The sequence below is a fragment of the Hylobates moloch genome, unplaced genomic scaffold (assembly GCF_009828535.3).
Source record: "Hylobates moloch isolate HMO894 unplaced genomic scaffold, HMol_V3 SCAFFOLD_1, whole genome shotgun sequence".
Lineage (NCBI taxonomy): Eukaryota > Metazoa > Chordata > Mammalia > Primates > Hylobatidae > Hylobates > Hylobates moloch.
The window spans coordinates 103548067-103560300 of NW_026652276.1; positions in this window are offsets into that span (position 1 = coordinate 103548067).

Below are 12234 nucleotides of genomic sequence, written 5' to 3' on the forward strand. Positions count from 1 at the left end.
GGTGGTCGCCTTGGGGAGGGGAGGGAGGCGGGCCGGGTTTTGTCCCTCTCTCCGAGGCCTGCATTGAGGCCAGGCTGGGCCCGGGGAAGGTGATGGTGCGCGTCTCAGGCCTCGCGAATTAGCAGCACCGGAGAAAGGAGCGAGTCCCTGCCAGGCGGTGACAGGTGTACTCTTCTCAGTGCCGGTTACCTGGAGCTGGGGCTGCCCTGCCCAGGGTCCTGGAGGGGGCACGGGTTTGGGCTGAGTCAAGCGTCCAAAGGAATTGGGTGGTCCGGTCCAGCACTGATGGTGGAACGCCCTACCTAGATGTGGACAATTCTAGAATGCTGGACATGGGCAGGAAGCAACCCTGTCCCCCCTAGGTCTACCTCCCACGTCATCCCTCTGCCCAGGAAGCAGTGACCCGAGTGGAGCCACGTGCCCACGTGAACCCAGTGAACAAGAGACAGCGCTAGCCCAGCTCCAACTCTAGCCGTCATGTTTGTGAGGAGAGGTCTAGGCATGTCTGCAAAGTGGGGGGCACTCACCCCTGGGTGCAAAACAATTACGTGGGGAGGGAAGAAAATACTAGATTTTTTTTTTAGATGCGGTCTCGCTCTGTTGCCTAGGCTGGAGTGCAGTTGCGGGATCTTGGCTCACCGCAGTCTCCACCTCCGAGGTTCAAGCAATTCTCCCGCCTTAGCTTCCCGAGTAGCTAATATTACAGGCGTGCACCACCATGCCCGACTAATTTTTGTATTTTTTAGTAGAGATGGGGTTTCACCATGTTGGCCAGGCTGGTCCTGAACTCCTGACTTCAGGTGATCCACCCACCTCGGCTTCCCAAAGTGCTGGGATTACAGGTGTGAGCCACCACGCCTGGCCGGAATTTTTAATTTCTCATGAGAAAGAAGGCTGGGCACAGTGGCTCACACCTATAATCCCAGCACTTTGGGAGCCCAAGGTGGGAGGATCACTTGGGGCCAGGAATTGGAGATCAGCTTAGGCAATGAAGTGAAACCCTGTCTCTTCTAACTTTTTTTTTTTTTTTTTTTTTTTTTTTGAGACGGAGTTTCACTCTTATTGCCCAGGCTGGAGTGCAATGGCGCGATCTCGGCTCACAGCAACCTCCGCCTCCCAGGTTCAAGCCATTCTCCTGCCTCAGCCTCCGCAGTAGCTGGGATTACAGGCATGCGCCACCACGCCCAGCTAATTTTGTATTTTTAATAGAGATGGGGTTTCTCCATGTTGGTTAGGCTGGTCTCGAATTCCAGACCTCAGGTGATCACCCGCCTCAGCCTCCCAAAGTGCTGGGATTACAGGCGTGAGCCACCGCACCCGGACTCTTTTTTTTTTTTTTTAATTAGCCAGGCATGGTGGCTCATGCCTGTAGTTCCAGCTACTTGGGAGGCTGAGGTGGGAGGATACTTGACCTCAGGAGATTGAGGCTGCAGTGAGCTATGACTGCACCACTGCACTCTAGCCTGGGTGACAGAGACCCTGTCAAAAAAGATGGGGAGGGAAAAAGAGGGGAAGGAAAGAGGGGAATGAGAGGCTTGTAACTTGGCTGTAGGGCATATACCAGGGAGGACCCTGGCTGGAAACAGAAAGTGCCACTTAGTGGGGCTAACTGGGGAGAGTTTGATAAAGGGGATGTTTACAATGCACTGGGGAGGGGGGATTAAAGGAGATCAGTAAGGACTGGCACAGTTGGAGGGGTGGCAGCAGTTACCAGCCCAGGGTAAGGGGGCATCAAGGGGGTCCCTGGAGGAGAGGCCTGCCTGAGAGGAGCTGTGCAAGAGGGGTCCCCAGTTCTGGGGGACTCATGGGGAAGGGGGCCCAGAAGGGCTATTCTGATCTGACTCCCCCACCCTTCTTATTCTTCCATTGCCTCCCGTTAACCAATCCTGTCTGGATGCAGCGGGCAGGGCCGTGTTGAGGCTGTGCCCACAGTGCAGGGCAGAGAAGTGCACAGTGGCCTGGAAGGGCTGTGAGCCTGAGCCAGCTTGGTTGAGTGATGTTATCCAGTTTTGACTAAATTAACACTCACAGAATGGACTCATAGCTGAAAACAATTCCTGCAAAGAAAGCACAGATTGGGCCTGGCGCGGTGGCTCACACCTGTAATCCCAGCACTTTGAGAGGCTGAGGTGGGTGGATCACGAGGTCAGGAGATCGAGACCATCCTGGCCAACATGGTGAAACCCCGTCTCTACTAAAAATACAAAAATTAGCTGGGCATGGTGGTACATGCCTGCAATCCCAGCTACTCGGGAGGCTGAGGCAGGAAAATCGCTTGAACCAGGGAGTTGGAGGTTGCGGTGAGCCGAGATTGCGCCACTGCACCCCAGCCTGGTAACAGAGCAAGACTCCATCTCAAAAAAAAAAAGAAAGCACAGATTGAAGATAATGCAGACTGGGTGCAGTGGCTTATACCTGTAATCCCAGCACTTTGGGAGGCTGAACCCGGAGCATCGCTTGAGGTCAGGAGTTCAAGACCAGCCTGGGCAACATAGTGAAACCCCCTCACATCTCTACGGAAAAAAAAAATTATCTGGGTGTGGTGGTGTGCACCTGTAGTCACAGCTACTCAGGAGGCTGAGGTGGGAGGATCGCTTGAGTCCAGGATTTGGAGGCTCTAGTGAGCTCTGATTGTGCCACTGTACAGCCTGTCTCAAACAAACAAAAAAAAAAAAAGAAGAAGAAGATGCTAACACATCCAGATGAGCGAAAAGATGGAGCTGGCACGTCCACACCCTGTAGGAGCTCCTTGTCAGCCGCAGTTCCAGGTGAAACATCAGATCTGACATATTCAGTTACATTGCTCCTGCAAGATTTTTTTTGCTGAAAGCAAAAAGGATTTTTGCTTTTTATTTTTATTTATTTATTTATTTTGAGATGGAGGTTTGTTCTTCTTGCCCAGCCTAGAGTGCAGTGGCACGATCCCAGCTCATTGCAATCTCCGCCTCCTGGGTTCAAGCAATTCTCCTGCCTCAGCCTCCCAAGTAGCTGGGATTACAGGTGTGCACCACCATGCCTGGCTAATTTTTTGTATTTTTAGGAGAGACGGGGTTTCACCAGGTTGGCCAGACTGGTCTCGAACTCCTGACCTCAGGTGATTCACCCGCCTAGGCCTCTCAAAGTGCCGGGATTATAGATGTGAGCCATCTGGCCTGGCTGCAAAAAGGATTTCTTGACTTTTTTTTTTTTTTTTTTTAAGAGAGACAGGGTCTCACTCAGTTATACAGGGTGGAATGCAGTGGCACGATCATAGCTCACTGCAGCCTCGAAATCCTGAGCTCAAGTGATCCTCCCACCTCAGCCTTCTGGGTAGGTGGGCCCGCAGGCACACACCGCCACGTCTGGCTAATTTTTATCTTTTGTAGAGATGGGGGTCTTACCATGTTGCCCAGGCTAGTCTCGAACTCCTGTGCTCAACTGATCCTTTCCAGTTTGTGTTCCCAAAGTGCTGGGATTATAGGTGTGAGCCACTGAGTCCGGCCTGATAAAAGTTTTTTGTTTTGTTTTTGTTTTTTTGAGATGGAGTCTCGCTCTGTTGCCCAAGCTGGACTGCAGTGGCGCTAACTCGGCTCACTGCAACCTCTGCCTCCTGGGTTCAAGTGATTCTCCTGCCTCAGCCTCCCGAGTAGCTGGGATTACAGGCGCCTGCCACCACGCCTGGCTAATTTTTGTATTTTTAGTAGAGATAGGGTTTCACCATGTTGGCTATGCTGGTCTTGAACTCCTGACCTCAAGTGATCATCCCACCTCGGCCTCTTAAAGTGCTGGGATTACAGCGTGAGCCACCACTCCTGGCCAATAAAAGTTTTTTCTATGAGGAGTTGAGCGCCCCATGGGAATGGCTTACTCACTCTAGAGGTTAGAATTGCCCAGTTGCAAATTTGTGCCTGTCTGGACACAAGCCAGTAACAAGCAGGAGGCTCCTTGGGGATGCTGCCATAACGTGAGCCCAAGGCTGTTGTTGAAGGCAGGGCCAGAGCCTGAGCTGTCCTAGCATGCAAAGCAGGCTGGCATCATGGGATCCCTGCTGTCAGACCCTGCCTGCTCACTTCTCGCCCACTCTGGGTGATCTCACTCAGACGCGTGGCTTGGTGACTCCTCCGACCTCTCCTCGAACTGCAGACACAAGAAACCGAATGTCTATTTGGGATCTCCACTTGGATGGCAAATGGGACCTCATACTTAACATGTCCAGGTCAGAGCTCATAATTTGTGCCCGGATGGTTCCTCCCCAGGTGTTTCTTATCTCAGTAAATGACACCACCATCATCCAGTAATTTAGGCTAAATTCACAGGCATTTTTTTTTTTGAGACAAGTTCTCCCTCTATCACCCAGGCTGGTGGGCAGTGGCACAATCAAAGCTCACCTCAGCCTTGACCTCCCAGGCTCAAGTGATCCTCCCATCTCAGCCTCCCTAGCTGCTGGAACTACAGGTGTACTATATGGCGTGACTGCTCCCATTCCCTCTCTTGACTCCCTGCCTCTGATCCATTGGCAAATCCTATTGGCTCTGTATGTAAAATACATCCAGAATTCCAGCACTTCTCCCTCCTTCTTGGCCTAGTTAGTTATTTAGAGCAACAGCCTCCCAAGTCACGTCCCTACGCCCTGTCATCCTGCAGAGCCTCTGAACATGTGTGACATTCCTTTGCTTTCTAACCCTAAGGTCCTTGCTTCTGCGCTTATGGGACCTAGCCTCTGGCTGCTACTTTGCCCTTATTTTTATTCTCCTTGGTCATTTTTGTTAAAATCATGATGGTCAGTCATGGTAGCTCACACCTGTAATCCCAGCCATTTGAGAGGCCAAGGTAGGAGGATCCCTTGAGGCCAGAAATTCGAAACCAGCCTGGGCAACATAGTGAGACCTCATCTCTAAAAAAAAAAATTAGCCAGGTATGGTGGCACGTGACTGTAGTCCTAGCTACTCGGGAGGCTGAGGCAGGAGGATTGCTTGAGACCAAGTCTCACTCTGTCACCCGGGCTGGAGTGCAATGGTGCAATCTTGGCTCACTCCAACTTCTGCCTCCTGGGTTCAAGCAATTCTCCCGCCTCAACCTCCTGTGTAGCTGGGATTACAGGCGCCCGCCATCATCCCCGGCTAATTTTTTTTTGGCATTTTTGTAGAGACGGGATTTCACCATATTGGCCAGGCTGGTCTTGAACTCCTGACCTCAGGTGACCCACCCGCCTCGGCCTCTCAAAGTGCTGGGATTACAGGCATGAGCCACCGCGCCCAGCCCCTTTCTCTAATTAAAAAAAAAGAAAAATCGTGGTGCACTTCTCTGCTCTTCTAACTTCCCAAGTACGTGTTTGTTACAGGGCTTTTGACTTGAGGCCAGGTCCCTTAACCATCCTAAGTTAGGGTGGTAACATTCCTTGTCACTATCTCCTCCCTGGCTTTTTATCTTCATAGCACCGATTTACCTGGCATTAGAGTTATTACTTATTCACTGTACTGTATCAGTTTCTCCTGGCTGCTATGAAAAATTACCAGAAACTTCGTGGCTGAAAACAACAGACATTTATTTTCTCACAGTTCTGGAGGCCAGAAGTCTGAAATCAGATTGTTGGAAATCAATCCTGAAATCAACCTGCTGTGTCTTCTTTCAGGCATTTTATAGTTTTGGGTTTTACATTTAGTTATTTAATCTGAGTTAATTTTTGTATATGGTGTAAGATAAGGATCGAACTTTTTTTTTTTTTTTTTGAGACAGGGTCTTGCTCTGTTGCCCAGGCTGGAGTGCAGTGGCGTGATCTCGGCTCACCACAACCTCCGCCTCCCAGGTACAAGCGATTCTCCTGCCTTAGCCTCCCAAGTGGCTAGGCTTATAGGCGCATGACACCAGGCCCAGCTAATTTTTGTATTTTTAGTAGAGATGGGGTTTCACCATGTTGGCCAGGCTGGTCTCAAACTTGTGATCTCAGGTGATCCACCCGCCTCAGGCTCCCAAAGTGCTGGGATTACAGGTGTGATCCACCACGCCCGGCCCCCAGACTTTATTCTGAGACAGGGTCTTGCTCTGTCACCCAGGCTAAAGTGCAGTGGCACGATCTCAGCTCACTGCAACCTCTGCCTCCCTGGTTCAAGCGATTCTCCTGCCTCAGCCTGCTGAGTAGCTGGGATTACAGGCACCCACCACCATGCTCAGCTAATTTTTGTATTTTTAGTAGAGATGAGGTTTCACCACGTTGGCCAGGCTGGTTTCAAATTCCTGATCTTGTGATTCGCCTGCCTTAGCCTCCCAAAGTGCTGGGATTACAGGCATCAGCCACCGTGCCCGACCACTTTATTCTTTTGTATGTGGGTATCCAGTTTTCCCAACACAATTTGGCTTTTTTGTTTTGTTTTTTGTTTTTTAAAGAGAGATGGGATCTCACTATGTTGCTCAGGGTGGTCTTGAACTCCTGGGCTCAAACAGTCCTCCCGCCTTGGCCTCCTAGAAGTGCGAGGATTACAGGCATGAGCCACCGTGTCCAGCCACCAACATCGCTTGTTGAAGAGACTATTCTTTCCCCATTGAATGGTCTTAGCATCTGGTCAAATATCATTTAATCATATACACGAGGGTTTATTAATATTTCTGGGCCATTATGAATATTCTGTTCTGTTGGTCTGTTTGTCTGTCATTATGCCAGTATCACACTGTTTGGGTTACTGTAACTTTGTAATATGTTTTGGCATCACAAAGTGTGAGTCCTCCAACTTTGTTCTTCTTTCTCAAAATGTTTTGGCTCTTTGGAGTCCCTTGAGATTTCACATGAGGTTTAAGATGAAATTTTCTGTTTCTGCAAAAAATGCCATTGGAACTTTGATAGCAATTGTGTTGAAACCATAGATTGTTTTGAGTACTATAGACATCTTAACAATTAAGTCTTACCATCCATGAACATGGATGTAAATTTTTATATTTACCTGTCTTCTTTAATTTAATTCAGCAATGTTTTACAGTTTTCAGTGTACAAATCTTTCACTTCCTTGGTTAGGTTTATTTCTAGTATTTTATTCTTTTTGATGCTATTATAAATGGAATTGTTTCCTTTTTTTTTTTTTTTTTTTTGAGATGGAGTCTCGCTCTGTCCCCCAAGCTGGAGTGCAGTGGTGTGATCTTGGCTCGCTGCAAGCTCCGCCTCCCGGGTTCACGCCATTCTCCTGCCTCAGCCTCCCGAGTAGCTGGGACTACAGGTGCCCGCTACCATGCCTGGCTAATTTTTTTTGTATTTTTAGTAGAGATGGGGTTTCATCATGTTAGCCAGGATGGTCTCGATCTCCTGACCTTGTGATCCACCCGCCTCGGCCTCCCAAAGTGCTGGGATTACAGGCGTGAGCCACTGCGCCTGGCCTGGAATTGTTTTCTTAATTTCCTTTTTAGATTGTTCATTGTGAGGATATGGAAACCCAACTAATTTTGTGTGCATGTTCGATCTTTAGGAGTTTTTACATATAAGAGCCTGTTATTTGTGAACAGAGATAATTTTACTTCTTTCTTCTCAATTTGGATGTCTTTAATTTCTTTCTTTCTTTCTTTTTTTTTTTTTTTGCCTAGTTGTTCTGACTAGGGCTTCCAATACCACGCTGAATAGAAGTGATAGGAGTAGGCATCCTTTTCTTATTCCTAATCTTAGAGGAAAAGCTTTAAGTCCTTTTTATTTTTTTCGAGACAGGGTGTCACTCTGTTTTCCAGGCTGGAGTGCAGTGGCGTGATCACGGCTCACTGCAGCCTCAACCTCCCAGACTCAAGCAATTCTCCTGCCTCAGCCTCCTGAACAGCTGGGACTACAGGCATGTGCCACTATGCCCGGCTTATTTTTGTATTTTTTTGTAGAGACAGGGCTTTGCCATGTTGCCCAGGCTTGTCTCGAACTTCTGGGCTCAAGAGATCTGCCTGCCTCAGCCTCCCAAAGTGCTGGGATTACAGGTGTGAGCCACCGTTCCAAGCCCAGTCTTTCACCACTAAGTATGATGTTAGCTGTGAGCTTTCATCTATAGCCTTTATTAGGTTGAAGTGGTTTGCCTCTATTCCTAGTTGGTTGAATGTTTTTTATCATGAAAGGGTATTGGATCTTGCTGCTTTTTCTGCAGCAATTGAGATGATCATGTAATTGTCTTTCATTCTGTTTATATGTTATATTTCACTGATTGATTTTCATATGTTGAAACATCCTAACATTTCAGGAAAAATTCCACTTGGTTATGGTGTATAATCCTTTTAATCTGCTATTGAATTTGGTTCGCTTGTATTTTGTTGAGGATTTTTGCATCAATGTTCATAAAGGATATTGGCCTGTAGTTTGCTTTTCTTGTGTCTTTGGTATTAGTATAATGCTGGCCTCTTAGAAGGAGATTGGAAGTGTTCCCTCTTCTTCAGTTTTCTGGAAGAGTTTCAGGAGGATTGGTGTTAATTTTTTAAATGTTTGTTAGAATTCTCCAGTGAAGCCATCTGGTCCTGGGCTTTTCTCTGTTGGGAGAATTTTTATTACTGATTTAATCTCCTTACTCATTATTGGTCTATGCTGATTTTCTATTTCTTCATGATTCAGTCTTGGCAGCCTGTGGCTTTCTAGGAACTTATTCATTTTATCTAGATTTTCCAATTTTTTTTTCCTCAGATGGGGTCTTACTCTGTCACCCAGATTGGAGTGCAGTGGCACAATCATAGCTCACTGCAGCCTTGACCTCCAGGGCTTAAGTGATCCTCCTGCTTTGGCCTCCCAAAGTGTTGGGATTATAGGTGTGAGCCATCGTGCCCAGCCCCAGCTTCTCATAAGAATATCTATGTAGCATTTAGGGCCCAGCAGGATAATCTGCCTGTCTCTCAAGATCCTTAACTTAATCACAACTACAAAGACCCTTTTCCATGAGGTAACTCTTAGGGGCGGAAGTGTGTCTCCTCAAAATTTATATGTTGAAGCACTTACTCCAATACCACAGCATATGACTGTATTTGGAGATAGGGTCCTTAAAAAAATTTTTTTTTTTTTTTTTTTTTTGAGACAGTCTTGCTCTGTTGCCCAGGCTGGAGTGCAGTGGCGCAATCTCGGCTCACTGCAACCTCTGCCTCCTGGGTTCAAGCGATTCACCTGCCTCAGTCCCCGGAGTAGCTGGGATTACAAGCATGCACCACCACACCCAGCTAATTTTTTTTCTTTTTTTTTTTTTTTGTATATTTAGTAGAGATGGGGTTTTGCCATGTTAGCCAGGCTGGTCTTGAACTCCTGACCTCAAGTGATCTGCCTGCCTCGGCCTCCCAAAGTGCTGGGATTGCAAGCATGAGCCACTGTGTCTGGCATGTGTTATTCTTAAAGCAGTGCCCATCTTAGAGTTTACAGTCTGGTGTGGAGAGACAGAAAACAAAGAAGTAAAATATATTTTGTACATGGTGACAGGTGCTCTGGAGTCAAAGAAGGCAGAGACAGGCTGGGCGCGGTGGTTCATGCCTGTAATCCCACCACTTTGGGAGGCCAAGGAGGGTGGATCACCTGAGGTCAGGAGTTCAAGACCAGCCTGGCCAACATGGTCAAACCCTGTCTCTGTAAAAATACAAAAAATATTTGCCGGGCAATGATGGTGGGTGCCTGTAATCCCAGCTACTCAGGAGGCTGAGGCGGGAGAATTGCTTGAACCCAGGAGGTAGAGGTTGCAGTGAGGTGAGATTGTGCCATTGCACTCCAGCCTGGGCGACGGAGTGAGACTCCATCTCAAAAAAACAAAACAAAACAAAACAAAACACAAAACAGAGGTAGAACCAGGTGAGGGAGTGCTGAGCAGGGGAGGATGGTGCAGCTTGCAATTTTATTTATTTTTTAAATAGAGATGGGGTCTCACTGTGTTGCCCAGGCTGGTCTTGAACTCCTGGCCTCAAGTGATCCTCCCACCTCAGCCTCCCAAAGTGCTGGGATTACAGGCACGAGCCATCCAGCCCAATTTGCAATTTTAGGAAGGGGTCAGTGTAGGACCCTCTGAGAAGGTGACACTTGAGTCAAGACCTGAAGCAGTTGAGGGAGCCAGAAACACAGATAGCTGAGGGAAGGGCATTTTGGGCAGAAGAGATAGCAGATGCCAAGGCTGGCAGTGGGGTGACCTGCTGCACTCAAGGAAAAGTAAGATGGCCAGGGCAACCGCATGGCCCGAACAGCAGAATGTGAGGTCAGGAGAGCTGCTGCCATGCAAGTAGGGGCTTCTTGGCCATAGAAAGGCCTCTGGCTTTATTTCTGAGTGAGACAGGAACCACTGCAGGACTTTGAGTAGATGCATGACCCGAGTTGACTTATGCTTTGAAAGAATTGCTTTGGGCCAGATGTGGTGGCTCATACCTGTAATCCCAGCACTTTGAGAGGCAGAGGCAGGAGGATCGCTTGAGGACAGGAGTTCGAAACCAGCCTGGCCAACATGGTGAAACCTTGTCTCTACTAAAAACACAAAAATTAGCCAGGCATGGTGGTGCATGCCCGTAGTCCCAGCTACGCAGGAGGCTGAGGCAGGAGAATCACTTGAACCCGGGAGGCAGAGGTTGAGTGAGCTGATATCATGCCACTGTACTCCAGCCTGGGCAACAGAGCAACAGAGTGAAACTCCATCTCAAAAAAAAAAAAAAAAAAAAGGATTGCTTTGGTTGCTGAGTGGAGAGAAGGCCAAAGGGGAGCCAGGGGAGAACCAAGGGGTTCAGGGAGCTATTTCAGTAATTCAGGCAAGAGATACTGGGGACTGCGGTTTAGCCCTGAGATGTGGTAGGACTCTGGATATATTCTTTTTTTTTTTCTGTCTTTTTTTTTAGACAGAGTTTCGCTCTTGTTGCCCAGGCTATAGCGCAATGGTGCAACCTCGGCTCACCGCAACCGCTGCCTCCCGTGTCCAACTGATTCTCCTGCCTCAGCCTCCTAAGCACCTGGGATTACAGGCATGCACCACCATGCCCGGCTAATTTTTTTGTATTTTTAGTAGAGACGGGGTTTCTCCATGTTGGTCAGGCTGGTCTCGAACTCCCGACCTCGGGTGATCTGCCCGCTTCGGCCTCCCAAAGTGCTGGGATTACAGGTGTGAGCCAGTGTGCCCAGCCGACTCTGGATATATTCTGAAGGTGGTACTGTATTATCTGCTGGTGAATCTGCTGTGGGGAGTGAGGGAAGAGCAGAGTCAGAGATGGTTCCAGAGTTGCAGACCGGAACCTCTGGAAGAGTAGGGCTGCTCTTTACTGAGACGGGAAAGGCAGGGAGGGAAAACCACACTACCTAGGCCATGTCTATGAGATTTCTAGGTAGAGATGTTAGAATTGGCCTTGGATGTGCAAGTCCTGGGCCCAGGGGAGTGGTCCATGCTGGAGAGGTGAATTTGCGAGTCACCAATGAATAGGTGGTATTAAATATTTAAAGCCACGAGCACACCAGGTGAGGTGGCTCACACCTATAACCCCAACACTTTGGGAGGCCGAGGCCAGGAGTTTGAGAGCAGCCTGGGCAACATAGCAAGATTCTTTTTTTTTTTGAGACGGAGTCTCGCTTTGTCGCCACGCTGGAGTGCAGTGGTGCAGTCTTGGCTCACTGCAACCACCGCCTCCTGGGTTCAAGTGATTCTCCTGCCTCAGCCTCCCAAGTAGATGGGATTACAGGCCCGCACCACCACACCCGGCTAATTTTTGTATTTTTGGTAGAGATGGGGTTTCACCATGTTGGCCAGGCTGGTCTTGAACTCCTGACCTCATGATTCGCCTGCCTCAGCCTCCCAAAGTTCTGGGATTACAGGTATGAGCCACCGCATCCGGCCACAACATAGCAAGATTCTATCTCTATAAAAAATTTAAGGCCGGGCGCGGTGGCTCAAGCCTGTAATCCCAGCACTTTGGGAGGCCGAGGCGGGCGGATCACGAGGTCAGGAGATCGAGACCATCCTGGCTAACACGGTGAAACCCCGTCTCTACTAAAAATACAAAAAATTAGCCGGGCGTGGTGGTGGGCGCCTGTAGTCCCAGCTACTCGGAGAGGCTGAGGCAGGAGAATGGCATGAACCCGGGAGGTGGAGCTTGCAGTGAGCCGAGATCGCGCCACTGCACTCCAGCCTGGGCAACAGAGCAAGACACCGTCTCAAAAAAAAAAAAAAAAAAAAAAAAAAAAAATTTAAAAATTAGCCAGGCATGTTGTTATGCGCCTGTAGTTGGGAGGGTTGCTCCAGCCCAGGAGTTTAAGGCTGCAATGAGCTGTGATAGCACCACTGCACTCCAGCCTGGGTGAAAGACTGAGGC